Source organism: Sturnira hondurensis, unplaced genomic scaffold (genome assembly GCF_014824575.4).
Source record: "Sturnira hondurensis isolate 20B ecotype Veracruz unplaced genomic scaffold, ASM1482457v3 Scaffold0008151, whole genome shotgun sequence".
Classification (NCBI taxonomy): domain Eukaryota; kingdom Metazoa; phylum Chordata; class Mammalia; order Chiroptera; family Phyllostomidae; genus Sturnira; species Sturnira hondurensis.
Window position 1 is genome coordinate 639,909 of NW_028080782.1, and position 13,918 is coordinate 653,826.

General features: G+C 52.1%; 1 protein-coding gene across 1 annotated transcript in view; it reads left to right on the top strand.

The window, feature by feature from the left end:
• Nucleotides 1–13,918, top strand: part of LOC118992228 (zinc finger protein 569-like) — a 159,532-nt gene that overhangs the window by 95,289 nt on the left and 50,325 nt on the right. The gene's annotated exons all lie outside the window — the stretch shown is intronic.

Genomic DNA, 13,918 nt, shown 5'->3' on the forward strand with positions numbered 1-13,918 from the left:
GAGGGGAAGCAGAAAGAGGGAGAGAAACATTGATACGAGTGTGAAACATTGATCTCTTGCCTCTCGTATGCACCCTGACCAGGGATCAAACCCGCCACCTAGGCATGTGCCCTGACTGGGAATTAAACCCACGGACTTTTTCTTTGCAGGATGATGTCCAGTGAGACTGGTCAGGACATCTACTTATTTTATATTTTTTTAAGTGCAAAAGCACTACATATTTTAAAAATCCAATCTGTCTCTCTCCCTCCAGTGTTTTCCATTGTTTTTAAGCAGAGGACGCACTTTTCCATCCACAGGCTGATCGCCACCTACGTGTCTTCCTTTTTTTCCATTTACCGTTAGTGTGTTAGCAGTGAACTTGTATTTTCTCTCCACCTGGAATTTGTTTTGCTGTATAAATATGTTGGTTTCCTTACCTGTGAGTTTTGGTTTGTCATGTCCTCTTAACATCTTCATTTAGATACACCCGACACACTGTAACGTGTACAATTCACTGGGTTTTGGTTGTGCAACCGTCCCCACAATCATTTTCACATACAGGGTGGGCCAAAGTAGGTTTACAGTTGTGAGTACGTGAAACAGGGAGTTTATTTTCTTTTTGTATTATTTATGGTGGTGTTTTCCATACAAACCCTACCCTGCATTTTCATCATCCTGAAAAGGAACCTTCACTCTCATTTCTACCCATCCACTCCTCTTTGCCACTGGATTCTAAACTGAACTGGGATGATAACATTTATTGTTTTGAGAGAGAGAAGGGAGAGGAGAACATCGATGTCAGAAGAATTGAGCAGTTGCCTCCCATACGCTCCTCAACCAGGAATCAGATTTGGTTGTCGGAAGACTCTGCAGCCAAGGGCTGGACACTTGTTGTAAATGGAATCACACAATGTGGTTCTTGTGTCTGGCTAAGTTACATTTTTGATGGTCATCTGTGTTTTAGCAGGTGTCCTTTTTCCTGACTCTATACTATTATGACTGCATTTATCTGGTAGTGTGCATTTGGGTTATTTCCACTTTTTAGTTATTATCAGTAACGCTGCTGCAAACATTCGCATACACATTTTTCCCCAGCTAATTTCTTTTGGGTGTAAACACGGAGGTTTTTGGCTTTTAAGAGAGTAGTATGTTTTATTTTTTAATTGTTTTGTTTTTAGATTTTATTTAGAGAGAGGAAGGGAGGGAGAGAAACATCAGATTCTCATGCAGCCAGAGCAGAAAGACTTGCTTTCTTGCCTAGGGAAGGTACTACACAGACAGGCAGGCTCCCTTTCCCGGCACAGACTTTCAAGAGCGCTGCCCTCCTGTGCGGTCTTCCCTTGTGGTGGTAAGGCCTGGCTCAGAGCTGCTGGAGTCATCTGCTGAAAAGTGTCTCCTGCCCCCTGTCTTGGTTTACTATCCATCCTAACACATGCACGGTAGAGGTCAGGATGGAGGCAGAGGGAGTTGCTGGACCCAAGACTAGCCTGTCAGTCTACTGTGGGAATAAAGAACCATGGTCACAGGTGGGCCTTCCAGGTGCACACCAAAGATTGGGAGGTAAATTGGAAATTCAGGTTGTGCTACATCCCAAACAAATACAAACCCAGCGGAGGAAAGGGATGTGCCCTTGCCAACCTGGCCAACACCATGAGGGTTCGCGGGGCCCTGTGGCACTGGAGCGCCCCTGCCCAGGGTACTGTATCGCACGTGGCGCCTGCCCCGCAGCGGATCCCAGGAGGGAGCCTGAAGCCAGACGGTGGCCTGGAGCGAGTTGAACAACCTGGGTGACCCTCCCGCGCCCTTTCCAGCCCGCTCTTCTCCCTGCCCCTCTCCCCTCGCCCCTCTCCCTGCCGTCCACACCCTCCGCCCACCTACCACCGCGCTCCTACCGGTCTCAGTCCTCTCTCCTCTCCCTCTTCAACTACCCCCTCCCCAGCACTGTGTTCCGGTCATCGGCGAAACACGCCTTCTTCCTTTTTTTTTTTTTTTGGAATAGCATATCCTGTAGAGCTCTCTTTTTAAAAGATTTTATTTATTTTTAGAGAGAAGGGAAGGCAGGGAAGAGAAACATCGATGTTTGGTTGCCTCTCGCATGCCCCCCTACTGGGACCTGGCCTGCAACCCAGGTTTGTGTCCTGACTGGGAATTGAACCGGCAACCCTTTGGTTCACTGAGCCACACCGCCAGGGCTGAACTCTTTCTTGAACGCGGTGCCGCCAGGGCTTCTGGGATATGTTGCAGGCTTGCGCTTCTCCATTCAATCAGCTACCTGGAGCTCCGCTGGGAGACCCAGGGTAGGGGTGGCTCCCGGGCTTCTGGGAAATGTAGTCGGCAGGTCAGCGCCGATGGTGGGGGTCCCTCGCTGATGCCGATCCTTTATCCGAGGGATTTGCTTGGTGAGGCGGGGCCAGAGGAGACAGGGTGCGCGTCCTGGGAAGGTGCATGAGCACTGGGGAGCAGGTGTGGATCCGGGAGGGCTGTGCAGGTGATGCCTGAGGCTGTGTGTGTGTCTGTGTGTGTGTGTCTGTCGCGCTGAGATTTCCGGGAGGGCTCTGTGAGTGTATCTACGTATTTGTCACCGCGTGTGTCCCCGGGGCCCCCTGTGTCTCGCCTTTGCTCACGTGTGTGTCGGCTGCCTGCCTCGATCTCCCTGGGGTCCGTCCGTGTCCAAGTCTGTGCTCGTGTCTGCCTTTGTTTCCACCCGCTGTGTCCCTGCGTGAGGGCGCCATCCAGGTGTCCACTTGTGTCTGGTCTCTTCCTGTGCGCCCCTGTGTCTGGGTGTGTGTCTGTGCGTGTGGGGTGCGTCTCTCCTGCCCGAGCCTCCCCATGTCTGTGTGCACCTGCACCCCTGTCTCTGGGCGTGGATGACGTGTGGGAGTAGGGGGGTGGGGAGTGGGGGTGCCCTCCAGAGAGCGTGGAGAACAGGGCGTCCTGGACAGGCGGCCTGGCGGAGCTGCTTGCCCGCGGGGCCCCAGCGCCATCTCCTTAGCGCCATCTCCTTCCCGCCCTCAGAGCCTCCCCTGGCCTTGGGAGAGCAGAGCCTGTATAGTAGCCAGGTTTGGGGCTAAGGAAGAGGGTCAGAGACCCTGCCCCATGCTGACCTGCGTGGGTTTGTTCAGGGAGGGTGTGTTGGGTGCTCAGGGTATCGTTCTGGGCATTTTATAGGCTTCCCAGTAAGTCTGAGGTAGGGACCCTCATCATTCCCATTTTGCAGATGGGGAGATTGAGGCTCAGAGACTTTAAGTGAATCACCCAACACTAACCACCCCACAGGTGGCAAATCGCAAATCCTTGTTTACCCCGAGAAACAGCGGACAGAGGAAATGCCAGAAAGCTTGGACGGAGGAGGGGGAGAAGCCTCCACCCTGGCTCTGCAGCCACCCTGGGTTCAGAGGTCACCAGCCTGGTGCACAGGCCACTTCCAGGGCCACTGCCTTATGGCCTCCTTTTAAATAGAGTGAAGGTTAGAGTTCTGATTGCATTGCTCTGTGGACAGATACAGCCCAGACTGGGTTATACTTACTTTTCTTAGAATTTTGAAGGAAATGGTGACATTTTCTGGGGGCCCCACAGGTGCCAGAAGCCCGGGGACCACTGTGCCTCCTTGGCAAGTTGGCTCTGGTGGCTTGCTTCCCGGCCAAAGGAGTCCTTGCTTTTTTTAAAAAGATTTTATTTATTTATCTTTAAATGGAAAGAGAGGGGGGCAGAAATATCAATGTATGGTTGCCTCTCGTGCATCCCCTGCTGGGAACTGGCCTGCAACCCAGGCATGTGCCCTGACTGGGAATCGGACTGCGGTTGTTTGGTTCACAGGCCCGAGCTCAATCCACTGAGCTACACCAGCCAGGGCAGGAGTCCTTGTTTTTGACCTGGTGGTTCAGGGATAGGAGTCAGATGCTGCAGGTCTAGAAAGAATACGTTTGTAAAAATTAAATTCTGTTTTAAAAATCATGAAGTCAGTGCCTGGAGACGATCTGGGATTTTAGACTGGACACGCAGCCTTCTGTGAAAGCCACGAAACAGGCAGTGTGCACATGCGTGTTTGTGCATCAGTATATGAGTATGAAGTGCACCAAGCACGTGAATCAGACATACAGAGCCCGGCCCCAGTCTAGCTCTGTCATTTTTGGCATGTGGCTTATCTCTCTGTGCCTTAGTTTCTTCATCTGTGAAATGGGAGGAGTGAAAATAGCCCCCACACTCTGGGTGTCGGGAGGATTAAATCAGAGATCTTTGTCTAGTGCTTGGATGCCATACCCCCTTATGCGTTTGCTGTTAACAGGTGTCCATGTCCCTGTCTGCCTGTCTTCTAATGGGTGAATCTGTCTCTCCTGTCCACATTGTGCATCAGGCCTCAACCTGGTTTCTCACTGTGCCTTTCTCTCTCTCTCCCTGTGTACAGCCTGTCCATCCCCTGGTCACCATGGGCACTGGAAGGATGGCCACCCAGCCTCTGAGCACAAAGGCACTGGTGAGTCATGTCACCCTCTTGTACTTCCTTTATAAGGGTCAGGCTTCCAAGCAGGGATGACCCTCTGCACCCCTGACCCCCCATCAGCCCCCTGTCCTGGTCTCCTGACACTTTGTCCACTCTGAGGAGGGAGGGCACTGGCCTGACACTGGGTTATCAATCGCAGGGGACAGGATAGCTCAGGAGTGCCCGAGGCCTCTCAGGAGACACGGTTGGGCACCTGGGAGGTGGAAGCTTAAACATGTTCCATCAAGTGTGACAACGGCCCCTGCAGAGGCCCTGGGCAGTACGTGCTGGACAAGGGGCCTTCGGAAGTGGGCAGACGGCATACGTGTCCAGGGGTTGGGGGGGGTGCCTGTGGGAGGGACCTGTGTACGTCCCTATCTCTTGCCATATTTTAGTGAGTGAATATTTGTGGTGTTTTACTCTAAATTTCCTTTTATGCAAGAAATACTTTATAAGAAAAAAATATATACATGGCCCTGGCCAGGAGGCTCAGTGCCTCCTGAGAGGCACTAGACAAGAGATCTACTTGATATGCCAAGGCTGTGAGTTTGATCCCTGGTCACAGCACATGCCAGGATCAACCAATGAATGCATCAATAAGTAGAACAGCCCTGGCTGGTGTAGCTCAGTGAATTGAGCGCGGGCCTGCGAACCAGACGATTGCGGTTCAATTCCCAGTCAGGGCACATGCCTGGGTTACAGGCCAGTTCCCAGCAGGGGACTCACGAGAGACAACCACACATTGACATTTCTCTCCCTCTCTCTTTCCCTTCCCCTCTAAAGATAAATAAATAAAATCTTTAAAAACATAAGTAGAACAACAAGCCAATCTCTCTCTCTCTCTAAAATGAATAAATTATATTTATATATATGGGCATAAACCTTTTTTTACCTACCAGAAGATATGTTCATTGACATTAATTTTTTTAAACATTTTAAAATTATGTATTTATTTATTTATTTTTAGACTGAGGAGAAGGGAGGAAGAAAGAGAGAGAGAGAAACATCAATGTGTGGTTGACCCTCACACACCCCCTACTGGGGACCTGGCCCACAACCCAGGCATGTGCCCTGACTAGGAATTGAACTGGCGACCCTTTGGTTCAGAGGCCAATGTTCTATCCACTGAGCCATACCAGCCAGGGTTGTTCATTGATTTTTAGATACAGAGGGAGAGAGAGAGAGAGACGGAGAAACATAGATGTGAGAGGGAAACATTGATTGCTTGCCTCCTATATATGCCCCACTCTGTAATCAAACCAACAATCTTCTGGAGTATGGGACAGTGCTCTAACCAGCTCACCCACCTGGCCAGAGCTGGGCATATGTATTTCCTCTGCGGTTTTTATCATTTCTTTAGGGGTGATTCCTTGCAGAGGAAGATTGGGGCAGGTATTGCTAAGGCCCTTCCGAAGTCTTTGTGGTTCTGGGTTGGGACAGTTTGTGCCCCCGCCAGTGTGGAGGAGGGGCTGCGGCTTTTTCATGTTGGCCATTGTTCAGTGCTTATTCCATCTTCGGATAAAATGACAACTGGTATAAACCTTCCACATGGTAGGTGACAGGTGATTGCACGTGATCTTTTCCTGAATAGCATCATTTGTGGTGTTAGTGAGGTTTGAGTTTTAGAAAATGTTTGTTGGCCATTTCTGTGGGCAGGCAAATTACCTATCCTGTGCTTTACCAGTCTAAAGGAATCTTAGCATTCTTGTCATTTTAAAAAAGATTTAATTAACTTATCATGAAAGAGATGGGAAGGGGGGGCAGAAGGAAAGGGAGAGAAACAACGACAAACACTCATCAGCTGGTTCTCATATGTACGCCATCCGGGGACCAAACCCACAGCCTCAGCCTGTGCCCCGACTGGGAGTGGGACTGCGGCCTTCCTCTCTGCAGAATGATGCCCGACTGAACCACGCTGGTCAGGGCATCCACGTACCTTATATTTTTTTACGTGTAAAAGCATTGCGTATTTGTAAAGGTCAATCTGTTCATCCCCCCCATTGTCTTTAAGTGGAGAAAGCATTTCTTCATCCACAATCTGCCCACCGCCTACACGCCTTCCGTGTTCCCGTTTATCATTTGGGGGTAACAGTGACCCTCTGAACATTTTCTGTCCGCCTGGAATCTGTCTTGCCGTATAACCACGCCAGGTCTCTTACCCGTGAAATCTGGTGTCGGGTCCTCTAACACCTTTACCGAGATGCACCCCACACACCACAACGTGCACAGTTCACTGGGTTTGGGCTGTGCAACCATTGCCACCTTCAGCTGCAGAATAGAGGCTGGGGCCAAAGTAGGTGTACAGTTGTGAGTGCACAAAACACAGTTTATTCTTGTGTTACTATGTATTCAGCATTGTGTTTTTCCATGTGAATAACTGTAGACCTACTATTGCCCCAGCCTGTATCTCCATCACCCTGAAAGGAAGCATCACTCTCATTTTTTCCATCAACACCCGGCCCTTGTCAACTAGTGACTTACTTTTTGCCTCGGGATTTGACGATTCTGCCCTCCTTTTTTTTCATTCTCACCCTAGCATATACTCATGATTTTAGAGAGCGAGGAAAGTAGAGAGACATTGATGTGAGAGAGAAACGTCGTGCGGACGCCTCCCACACACACCGCAGCCAGGGATCGCCCTGTAGCCTTTGGTGGTACGTACGGATGATGCTCCAGTTAACTGAGCCACCTGCCGGGGACGGACAGTTATTATAAATGGAATCGCACAGCATTTGTTTGTTGTGTGTCTGGCTGCTTCCACTGAGCACATGTTTTTGAAGTTTGTCTAAGTCGTAGTAGTAGAGCCAGGCAGCTCGAGGTCCAGTCAGTTGTCGCCATGCAGACACGTAGCACACAGATTGTATGGAAGGAAATAGGTTTGATTAATGGGGTTCCCAATTTGGGTGAGCTGAAGCGTTCCTGCTCTGACCCCTTCTTTTCCACAAGACACAGAAACTCCCTTGCTCCCAAAAAGATTACAAACCAAAGCCGTGCTCAGAAGTTCCCCATTATTGCTTATCTGGTTTTGGGGAGCTTAAGCTGGCCATGCAGACGGGTCCCCATCCTCTCCAGGGTACGCACAGGGGGGGGCGTTGAGAGTTGCCATCATCTTGCATCGCTGTGTCTCGGAGGGTCTGGGGTGCACTGCCAGATCACTCCATACGGCCGAGCAGGGGAAGCTCCCTTCGTGAGGGCCCTCCCGGCTCAGGCCTCCGTGGGCTGCTCTCAGTCTGTGCTCTGCCCTTAGGGCGCGAGAGAGGAAGCCATCCAGGACCTGTGTGCCGTACTGCACCACACTGTGCTGTAACACTCCAAGGGCTGGAGCCTGGTAAAGCGTGCATCCCGGTGTGGGACCCTGCTGAGGGGGAGCTGGCTTCCGGCCGCGTGGCGTGTAAGCCTGCTGTGGGTTAGGCATCTGCTGGGCCCGCCCGGGCTCGCATCCTGCTGGGCAAAGCAAGAGCCCAAGAAGCGAAGAGAGCAAGAGACTCCAAGCCCAAGAGAGGAACTTCTGCTCACCTTCTGTTTCTTCAAACAGAATCCGGTTTCTTTAAATATGTCCCAGAATCCCACCTGCTCTGGAAGCCAGTGGCATGTCCCCTTTCCAACCAATGAGGGTTGTTGTCAGACATATTTGCCTCTTCCCCTCTTCCAACCGCCATGTTTAGCAAAGGGGCAAAGCCTCCCGTCTTTTCCTCCCTTTCTGTTTCTTTCAAATCAACGAAAATATCCTCGGGTCAGAATTAATACAGCCTGAGTTCAGCTCTTTGGAATGGGGAGAATTTCTTCCTGTGGAGAAGAGGTTTGTGCCATTAGGCAAGAATCCAAAACATGGAATCCTGGAGTGAGTGGCCTCAGACCTGTGCACAGAGCACTCAGAGGGGTTGGGAACTCTTGGAGGGAAGCCCCATTTCCACGGGAATCTCCTGACCCTTTGGAGGGGTCCTCTGTATCTCCCCAACAATAAACCTGCTGCTCACTGTGGGCTCCCAGTTGCCAGGACCATCTCTGGTTTTCAGCCCGGCCCGGCCCAGGCTTGGTGCATGGAGCCTGCTCAGTAAAAATTTCATTGAGTGAGTTCATTCAGGCAGAAAGACTTAGGTAAGACTTTCCAGCAGGAGTTGTGTTTAAAAAATTAGAAAGAAATATATACAAACATAAAGGGGGGCAGGAGGAAAATTTGGGAGGTGGTGGATGAGTTTGTGGCCTCATTAGTGTTAATGATTTCAAAGATGTGTACTTACTGCAACCTTATCACATTGTGGGTTTTTTTTTTTAAGATTTTATTTATTTATCTTCAGAGGGAAAGGGAAGGAGAGAAGGAGAGAAGTATCAACGTATGGTTGCTTCTCATGAGTCCCCCGCTGGGAACTGGCCTGCAACGCAGGCATGTGCCCTGACTGGGAATTGAACCGGGGACCCTTTGGTTTGCGTTCAATCCACTGAGCTACACCAGCCAGGGCACATTGTGTTCTTTAATTACGTGTAGTCATATTGAGGTGTGCCAGTCATACCTCAGTAACATAGTTTAAGAAAAATAAATTATTCTTTTACCAAAGGATGAGTGGAGGACAGAATCATATAATAATAACATAAGTATTAGTGATAAAAAGGATAACATGTCCAATTAGTGAAATGATACACAGCACTAGTTGGCATTGCTCAGAGCTTCCTTCAGCCACACCACACTGTGGAGTCACACGTGTGTGACCTCACTTAACCTCATAGCAGCTACAGAGGGGGGTGTTGTTACTAGGAGGTCCACTGATCTAACAAGCTTAGAAGGGTTAAGACAGTTGTTCAAGGAAACGCAGATGGGGAGAAAGAGCTGGGATCTTGTTGTACTCTCCCCCGCCCAGACTCCACCACTGCCCAGACTGCTCCCTGATCACACGCTGGGTGTCCCACAAGGAGGAGGCCCGCGTGTCCCTGGCAGGCTCTCAGACCGCAGAGGGATTGGCTAGCGCTTGCCTCCTCCTCTCAGGGAGAGCGAGCGTGGCTCCTGTCCCACAACAGATACGTTCCTCTGTGTGGGCCGCGCGGGGGCGCTGCTGTCACAAAGCACCACTGACGGTGAGGCTTGCACGACAGGCACTGGTCTTCCCACAGGTCTGGGGCCAGAAGCCCGAGGCCAAATCATCTGTAGGGCACTGTTCCCCCTGAGGGTGCCCAGGAGGGGTCTGTTCCCACCGTCTGTCCCAGCTTCTGCTGGACCTGTGGCTTGGGGCCCCACATCCCCCATCCCCATGTGGCGTGTCCCTGCGTGCATGTCTCTGTGTCCAGATTTCTCCTTTTCATAAGAACATCAGTCCTGTTGCCTTAGGGATCCCCTTCTTCAGCGTGACCTCATCTGAACTCTACATCTGCAATGCCCCTGTTTCCAAATGGGGTCCCACCCTCAGAGCTGGGGGCTAGCACTTCAACACAGGGACTCAGCACGGAACTCGACCAGTAAGACGGCTTAGACTAATGCCTGGGACAGAGGAACCGCTCAGTGAGTGGCGGGCGTCATTAATGCTGTGGTGACGACATTGTCATCATCATGTCATCTTGTGGTCCACCACACTGGAGAGCCAGGTTTACTTCAGCACAGGTTCACGGTGTTGCGCCCCCTTCGGTGCTCCTGTCTGCCATCTAAGCCTCGGGTCTAGATTTGCCTCCCTGCACCCCAAATCTCCCCGCAAGGACCCTACCACCAACCAGCCTTCCAGCTTCCCAGACGCCCCCTAGGGCTGCCACTGCTCGGGCACCTGTCGTGATGGTGTGGACCAGATTGTGAGTTTGTTATGGGCGTTTCCATGTTGTAGGTGTGAGGTGATATCTCACTGTGGTTTTAATTTGCAGCTCTCTGCTGATGCATGATGCTGAGCATTTTCTTATATGTTTATGGGTCATGCGTATGTCCTCTTTAGAGAAGTGTCTATTCAGGACCTTTCCCCCTTGTTTAAATTGGTTGTGTGTCTTCCTGGTGAATAGCCCCATAGTTTATTTGACCCTCTGAGGACCACCCAGTGTACTTAGGCACTGAGGACTCTGAGTGGACAGACCCCTCAGAGCTCCGCACCTTATCAACACAATGTCAGGTGCATCCTGTGTGTCTTCCTGATCCTTTCGGCCCTTCTGGGAGCATCTCCCAAACTGAGGAGGGCCCTGAAGTGAGCGATGTGCACTTCCTCTCACAGGGGTCGGTGACGTTCAGGGATGTGATGGTGGACTTCACCCAGGAGGAGTGGCAGCCGCTGAAGCCTGCGCAGAAGGACCTGTACAGGGAGGTGATGATGGAGACCTACTGGAACCTGGTCTCGCTGGGTAAGGGGGCAGTTTATACCTTGTTAGTCACCATGTGCCTGTCACTTCAGGGTGACACAGAAATAGACTAGGTGGACAGATCTGACATGTAGGATATTCAGGTTACTTGAAGCTAAAAATAAAGTTGATAGGTGATGAAATGGAGTCGAGTATTTACCTCATGTATAACAGGATTCTGAATATATAAAGAACTCCTAGGAAAACGAAAAACAAGAAAAAGACCGAATGAATGATAGGAAGATGGACAAAGCTTATGAGCGTTTAATTCCCAGATGTAGAAATGCATGGAGTTACACTTAACAAAAGATTTATCAACCTTACCAATAGTCAGAGAAGTACCAGTTGAGGCACAGAAACACAATTGTCACCATGAGGTGCACACAGATGAAAAGGAATGACAGCCCTGTGCAGGTGTGGCTCAGCCCGCTGGCGGGTCGTGCTGCCCCTGAGTGGGTCGTGGGTGTGATCCCCAGTGAGGGCACGCACCTAGGGTGCCAGCTGGGTTTTTGGTTAGGGAGCCTGCGGGAGGCGACCAGTGGGTGCTTTCCCTCACATTAATGTTTCTCTCTCTTTCTCTCCCCACCCCCCGCGCCCTTCCCTCCTCCCCACTCCCTCCCTCCCCTCCCCTGGGAGGATGCGTAACAAATGTCAACAGCAACACACAGTACGAGTGCTCAGGGACAGGGCCTCTATATTTTTGTAGCCTTGTGTTCAGTCAACTATTTTGGAAGACACTTGGGCGTCATCAACCAAATCGTAAGCGAGTTCATTGCTGTAATCTGTCCTCAGAAGCTTTCCTGGAAGTGTGCAGAGCTTTCATAGGAAGAAGAACCAAGAGAAATGCCCAGATGCCCGCCTACAAGACTGGTCAACCATATCAGGGTGTAGCCATATGACGGAAACCACAAGATTCTCCAAGATGAGCACCTTCATAGTCTCTGACACAGAGAGACGCCACCATGGCCAGGCCACTCCTAGGCAGGGTAGGAAGGTGGGCGCTCTGCTGGCTGGTAGGGCAGCAGTGGACACCCAGCACGGCCACCGAGAGTCAGCTCTTTCTTTAATTACAGTCCATGCTATAAAAGCACCGCTGGCTGAGGGCATGCAGGACGAGGCCTGGAAGCCAGGAGCTGGGTGCAGTGAACCCTCACTGGGTTTGCAGGAGCCTTTGAACTGCCCCTCCAAGCCCACCTTCCTCTTCTTTCTCTCCAGGGGTCTGTCTGCCCAGCTCCGAGCTCTGCTGGCCACTTCGGCACCCACCCCCAAGGGGGCTTCTCTCGCTCTCTGCTCACCTCCCTACACCTCGCTGTCTCAGCTCACATCTTCCCTCCATCCCTTCGACAGGGTGTCCCCTACTCTCAGGTTGTGCCTTGTCATGTCTTGGGAAGGTCCTCCCTCCCGGTGTTGTTAACTACGTGTGTGTCGTCATCTCTTTCCCCCTCCCCTCAGACTTGGAGGCAAGACCTGACATGAAAGAACTGGACCCGCAAGAAAACAAGTGGGAAGACAAACCATCTGTGGTGGTGGTGGTGGAAGGACCCACGAGGAATGGTGCCCAGGGTTACAACTGTGAAGGAGCAGGGACACAGGGTGACCGGGTGGGGCAGCAACAAGGTAGCCCAGAGACGCGTCTGGCGTGGTCGGACATGTCCCAGGCTTTAGCTCCTCAGTGTTGTGAATTTACAGCGTTCGTGCACCGAAGCCCCATGCCGGCCCCACTGGGAGCGGAAGGACTGAGCCGAGCGGGGACGCACCCCTTCGCCCTGTGCGGGAAGGACTCGGGTACTTCAACCTCGGTCCTCCCTCCAAACCCTGTGCAGAAAAGAAACCCTGTGAGTGTGGGCACTGGCAGGGCGTTTAGCTGTAACTCATCCCCGAGGAAGCCCCAGTGAATCTGCACCAGGGAGAAGCCACTCCACTGCGGGGAGTGTGGCAAAGCGTTCGGTTATAACTCATCCTTGGAGATGCACCAACAAATCCACACCGGGGAGAAGCCCTTCTCCTGTGCGCCTGTGGGAAGCAGTTCCTCCGTAAGTCGTACTTAGCCGCCCACCAGCGTGTGCACACTGGGGAGAAGCCGTACGAGTGCGCCGTGTGCAGGCGAACCTTCAGTCAGCGTGCACCCAACAGAGCTCCCGCGGACACAGACGGGCGAGAAGCCATTCACATGTCCTGAGTGTGGCAAGGCCTTTAAAAGGAGCTCATCCCTCACTCTGCATTGCTGGACCCACGTGGGCAAGCGGCCCTACATGTGTGGCCAGTGTGGCAAAGCCTTCGCCAACAATTCCTTGCTCAGGGAGCACGGGCGTGTGCACACTGGGGAGAAGCCTTACAAATGTGGCCAGTGCAGCAAGGCCCTTCGCCACAGCTCCCCACTCAAGGCACACCAGCACGTGCACACCAGCACGTGCACACCAGGGAGAAGCCCCACAAGTGCTCTGTCTGCCAGATGCACTTTGTCACACACAGGTCCCTTGAGGTGCACCAAACTGGCCACAGCGGCAAGAAGCCCTATAAGTGCAGCCGGTGTGGCAAGGCCGTCAGCTACAACCTCTCCCTCAGTGAACACCGGCGCATGCACACTGGCAAGAGGCCCCACACGTGTTCCATTTGCCCGATGCAGTTCGCAGTACGCGCATCCCTCGTGGCACACCGGGCCAGCCACACCAGCGAGAAGTGCTACCAGTGTGGCAAGGCCTTCAGGCAAAATTCCTCACTTAGGGAGCACTGGAGTGTGCCCACCGGAGAGAGGCCCTACATGGGCAGGCAGTGCGGCAAGGCCTTTAGCTTCAAATCCTTGCTCAGGGAGCACAGGCGTGTGCACACCGGGGAGTAATCCTGCCAGGGGAGTAGCCCTGCTCCATCTGCCAGAAGTGCTTCGTGGCACTCTTGTCCCAGCAGGAGCACCTGACCAAGCACACAATGGAAAAGCCCTGTAAATGCAGCTGGGGGGCAAAGCCTCCATCAGGAACTTCTTGCTTCCCGTCCGCCAGGGGATCTACCTGGGAGACAAGGTCTATAAGTGTGACAAGTGCAGGAAAACCTTCAGCAAGAACTCCAGCCTCACATGACGCCAGAGGATTCACACGTAGCAGATGTGTGTGGGATCTCAGAATCCACACCCAACAGGCAGATCCTGAGTCCATGGGC